Source organism: Anabrus simplex, chromosome 9 (assembly GCF_040414725.1).
Source record: "Anabrus simplex isolate iqAnaSimp1 chromosome 9, ASM4041472v1, whole genome shotgun sequence".
NCBI lineage: Eukaryota > Metazoa > Arthropoda > Insecta > Orthoptera > Tettigoniidae > Anabrus > Anabrus simplex.
In genome coordinates, this window is record NC_090273.1 from 18,937,726 (window position 1) to 18,943,725 (window position 6,000).

A 6,000-nucleotide genomic window follows, 5' to 3' on the forward strand; every position below is an offset into this window, starting at 1 on the left:
TGTTGGTGGTATGAATGCTGTAATGTGAAGCGTAAAAATATTCTTACATAAGTCGTATAATACGTCCGCTCTTCATGCGGCACATGGTGGCTGTGGTCGCTAAAGCGTGAAGTCAGCATCGTTCGGATCCGTGACAAGGCGGTTCGGATCTAATTTGTCGAAAATATTTTTACCATCAGAATGTTGACCGGCTCGGTAGGAGAGGTGGTGGTATACAATTTCTAATCGCTAGATTATATATTTATAGGATCAGAAAAACAATAAAGTATTTCATGCTTGCTAGTAAACTTGTAATAGAATAGATTATAGTTAAGAATGTTTCATCGTATCTATTGCCAGCATATCAGCAACAGAAATATTAATGCTATAGGGAGAAGAGTATTATGCATACAGTACGACATATCGCGAACTTGGTTATGTTATAAACGAATATGGAATCAAGTAATACACCTCCAAATAATACATCCTCAGTGGTCTGTCTGCTGGATCCAAGGTTTGTGAGATTGATCCCGGCCGAGGGCGATGGATTTTGATAGGAGATAGATCCCGAGCATGCTTGGAATTTGTTTACTTGAAATTCACATAAATGTTTATTTTCTGAGGAAAGGAATACTGTAGGCCTATTGATGAAAGACCAGGATTTTAATATTTCAACGTTCCCGTGTGTTCCGTAAGACAATACAGACATCAAAAGACACGTATTAGGCCCACGGTACTTGTTTATGGTAAAGCATGACAGAGAAAAATAAGAAATAAAAGTGCGTTCCAATAAATTGTAGACAGCAATAGGTGGAATTATATGACACAACACTTCGCACAAATGTAAACAATTTATTTATTAGTAAAGCTAATATCCCGCCGAATTTGTTCTTTATTAACTACGTACGATAGCATTAATTCGCCACAAACAGCTGATATCATTACAAAAATGTCGGTCATTGAATTACTTGGCTCTGATTGGCCAATTCCAATCGACCATGCCTTCGACTATTCCTTCAGTGCAGCCAACGTTAGCGCCAACGACAGCTCGCCCGTTTAAACTAAACGAGTGTCAGAAATTGGTGGAGAAATTGGACGCAACTTTAAACTAGGTACTAAAGTTAGACGGGTTTAATTTATACCAGGTTTAACTCGATTTGGAGAAAATGGCCCTTAATATATGACAGTAAATCATTAATTAACCAACTGAGGAGTTTATCTTCAGTACTAAAAGATGCTTCTTTTTTGCTAGTGACCTTACATCGCACCGACACAAGTAGGTATTATGGCGACGATGGGATAGGAAAGGCCTAGAAGTTGGAAGGAAGCGCGATGGCCTTAATTAAGGTACAACCCCAGCATTTGCCTGGTGTCAAAATGGGAAACCACGCAAAACCATCTTCAGGGTTGCCGACAGTGGGATTCGAACCCACTATCTCCCGGATGCAAGCTCACAGCCATGCGCCCCTAACCGTACGACCAACTCGCCCGGTTAAAAGATGCTCGTTTGTTCTCGTTCCTGAATATGTCCCATGTGAGGTGTTGCAGACGTTATGCGCATTAGTGTTGGCTACTGAATGAATGATTCGAAGCAGTGTATCGATTCATTCAAGTGTCCGAGTGAATCGATTCACAGGAACGGCGAGCTCACGGCACACGATTCAGCTTACTCCCAGCGGACAGTGCTGAGTGGCGCACTCACTAGATGTTGACGGGGAGCCGAGCTTCCGCTGCAGCGAGACAGTGAATCATGGCACATCGAAAGAATCGTGAACGAGCGCGGCTCAGTGAGACACATGATACACACGGCTCCTTATCGGCTCACTGGACACGCGGAGAGCCGAGCTTCCGCTGCAGCGAGACATACAGTGAGCCATGGCACACGGAAAGAATCGTGAACGAGCCGGCTCAGTGAGACACAAGATACGCACGGCTCCTTATCGTCTCACTGCAGCGAGGCATACAGTGAGCCATGCTACACTGAAAGAATCGTATGCTATAATGGACTCTCGAGCTCAGCTCATTTGAAAATAATACCCATTTTCATTCACTGTCCTCTTCTTACAGGGAGGTTTAAATAATAGATGGATTTATTTGCAGTGTTAAAAAAGGTAGTCACAACATAATTCTGAAGTAGCTAGTAAGTAGGTAGGCTATTAGGTTATACTATTTATTAGTTTAATAAATCTTAGTATTATAACTTAGTTGACATTTGACAATTAAACACGACTCTAGCCTGCCCTATGACTATGAGTCATGCTCATGACCACTCAAAAGTACCTGTTTTATATTGGGAAGAAAGGCTCAGTATTTTCTCAGTTCATATGTCACATCGTTGCACAAGACTTCAATCATATGTGGACAGACACAATAACAGTATGTTGAATCAGAAAACCAGCGTTCTACTGTACATCTCGGGTAGCCTATACAAAATATGACGATTTAAAAAAATCCTCAACTGATAGAAAAATACATATTTTCCAAAATGACTGAGCGAGTTGTCGTGCGGTTAATATCGCGTGGCTATGCGCTTGCATTCGGGGATGGTGGGTTCGAATCCCACCGTCGGCAGCCGTTAAGATGGTTTTCCGTAGTTTCCCCATTTTCACACCAGGAAATGCTGGGACTGTACCTTAATTCAGGCCATGGCTGCTACCTTCCTAATCCTAACTTTCCCACCCTGCGTCGCCGGAAACCTTCGATGTATTAGAGTAACTAGCATTTCTTCTAAGAAAGGAGTTCATAGTATGAAGACCAGATGATAGCTGCGAGCACTGAATGCTGTTGCTGCCGTCTTACCAGCACATACTACACAGATGCTGTAGGAGTGGTGACCAATGAGCCGTGAATCAGATCACTGTATCGATTCAGTAACGTGAACGGAATCAAATGAATCGAATATCCCATAACTAATGCGCATTAAACAATTTAATAAAATGTTCCAAAACAAATGGCTTATTTTAAACTGTATTTTATGCTCTCGGGACAAAACCACCTCCATACTTTACAAACCGGAGATTGTTTCAGGGGAAAATACAATTTTTTAGCTCTTGCTACATTCATTTTCGAGAAATTTGTTGGGAAAATTATTTTCCTCGTTGGTTTCCTAATTTAAGATTTCTGAGTTTGAAGATGCCTCTCAAATGATTGCCAGTCACGGTAGCATAGTTTAAAAAAAGTCCAGTGACAAATTTTGGGATCGCACGATTCTTATGACGTAACTCGGATCAAAACTTAGGAACAGAAGCCTACTTCGATCAGCTTGAAGTCGTATCTCATGCGTAATACTTCCTCTGTATAATGTTTCGTACATTGAACATTCACTGGAAACTTGTGAAACGAAATTCCACTACCTTTAATTTCTCGTGAATAAACCATGACCGGAAGTGTGAATGTTTAACATCAGACAAATACATAATACATTCACAACCAACTCAGCTAATGAACACGTTTAAAGGCGCGAGCCTGGTAGACAGGGGGCAAGATCGCGATCCTAGCGGCCCGGCATTGAACTTCAGTGTAACCACTTCCATAGCGTTTTACGGGCTCTATTTCCAGGCCTTGTATTATAACGTAGGCAACGATGAGAATAATCACGGAACGATTAGTGAGGGAAACAGACCATCTCCTTCCTGAACGTCAGTGTGGCTTCAGAAAATATCGCTCGACACTGCAGGCAGTAACGAACCTAATAAGTGAAATAGAACAGGCCTTAAGATTTCCAAACGGAAAATACTACGCACTATTCATCGACTACACAAAAGCCTTCGAAACCCTATAAAGAAAAGTAGTGACTGAGAAACTAGCACAAATGATTGGAGAAACACACAGCATTACAGTCCTTCTGAAGAACATCCTAGAATACAACATAGTTAACATAAGTGATGGCATTTCTCTTTCCCAAGATATATACCAGACCAATGGAGTAATGCAGGGTGACGCAATTAGTCCAATACTGTTCAACACTGCAACTGCAGACGAATCGAAAATAGTAGAATTCATTAAAACAGTATCACAACACACATACACTGACGACATGGTAATTGGGTCATCCAACTTGGAAGACCTTCAGGAAGTAATGAACAAGCTGGAAACATGGGCAGAAGAGAATGATCAGCAGATAAACGAATCTAAGACAGTAATGATGATTTTCAGAAAAGGAGGAAGAGCTGCAACAAAGGACAAATTTAAATGTCAGAACAGAGACCTAAACATAACGAATACCTTCAAATACCTTGGAATAATCTTACAAACGACAATCAACTCCTACAGAATGCACATAAAGGAAAGGACAACAACAGCCATCAAAGCAATATATAGAATTAAAGACCTCCAAAAAATTCTTTAAAAACAGCACTAGAATTATTTCATGCTGCCATAAGCCCAGTTGCCACTTGTGGCATTGAAATTATTTGGAAAAAGTTATCTGTGGCTGACCTTAGGGCTCTAGAGAAACTAAAAGCCAGTGTTTTAAAGCGAGTATTAGTTGTGCCTACGAACACAAAGCCCAGGTTAATGTACGAACTTTGTAAAGAACCATTCTATATCGAGGATCTAAGAATCAATCTAGTTCTGCCCTTCACAAGACAAAGCGCAAAGATAATTGAAGGGAGTAAAATGAAACGAGCCCAAATCGAGCTCGAATTCTATGACACCGACGCCATGCTAGAGCGAAAATGGACAGAAGCGAACTTCGAACAGCGACATGAGGTTACAATGATGGCACTCCATGGCTTCCACCATAAGCTGTGCGCGACTAAGCGTTCCATGAGGCGAACGACGATTGTGCTTATACTGCCTGCTCATTCCATATTAAAACGTGTAACACGACTTACAAACAATCTGCCCCTAGATGGCAGAACCAGACGTAACCCGATTTCGCGTGAATACAGCTAGATAAGCATACAAGCAAAATTTAAAATCTGAAAGTAACAGAAAAATTAAAGAATTGTACGCATAAAGTGGTTCTGTAGAGCGATAGCTTCAGGACTTTTCAAGAAAGAGTTTTCGACGAACAAGAAAACCAGGAAACTTTGTCTGTATGGTACTACCCTGCATTACTAAGTAGAGGTTTCACAAATTAGGCAACCACAGTTTCTTACACAAGTTCCTGGTGCTTATTGTTACTAAAACACTTTAAAATCTTACACTGGCACAAAGAGGGTAGACCATAGTTCTTTATAGTCTGGAGCAGACATGCAGATTACTTGCAGTACGGTAGAGACGCCTCAACAAATTTCTGTAGCCCCATAATTAGGCCAAACATTCGTTGCTGGGGATAGCGCAGGCCTTCTCTATCCGACTGTCTGATTAAGTACATCAATGGGGATGCATTAACTGAGGTGGAAACGTTATTCAAGCACGTGCTGCATTCTGTTTTTTCTTCCAGTACACGCACAAAATAACCACACACTAATCCCTGGGAAGCAGTTTCGAAAGTGACATACACTGACTCAGGGGGCTCACGAATATCTTCCAGTAAATCAAGTACATACTCAGCGGGCACCACCGGTTCTGTTTCGTCAAGTTCGGGAGAGGATACTGAAGCAGAACATTTTGAATTTCGCTAGTGGATAACGTTAGCACCATCGGTGTACATTAAAATACCGGATTTCAGAATTCTCTTTATGGAATTCTGAGCAGCCCGCGAGTCAGTCACGTCATTGCACCCTCCTTCCATTCTTATAGCACTAAAAATGGCTTCAACTGGATCTCCTGAAAAGGCCCGTGTCATGGAATGTAATACCACGGCATTCTGGTTTCCCTTTCTCTGATTTGCAGAAAGACACGCAGCAGAACACAATTTTCACTGAAAACAAGTACAGAACTACCACATTTCCCGCTATTTCATTCCGACAAGTCTGGAGCCGCCTGCTGCCACCTGCCACCTGCTGTGGGTATTTGTAAACGGAGTGTTTCATTTATTGCCATGTTAAAATTTTGTAATGAGCAGGCAGCATAAGCAGCCATCGGATGCAGGTCGAGCAGGCAGTGCAGTAAAGATAACTAACTTTTAAACTC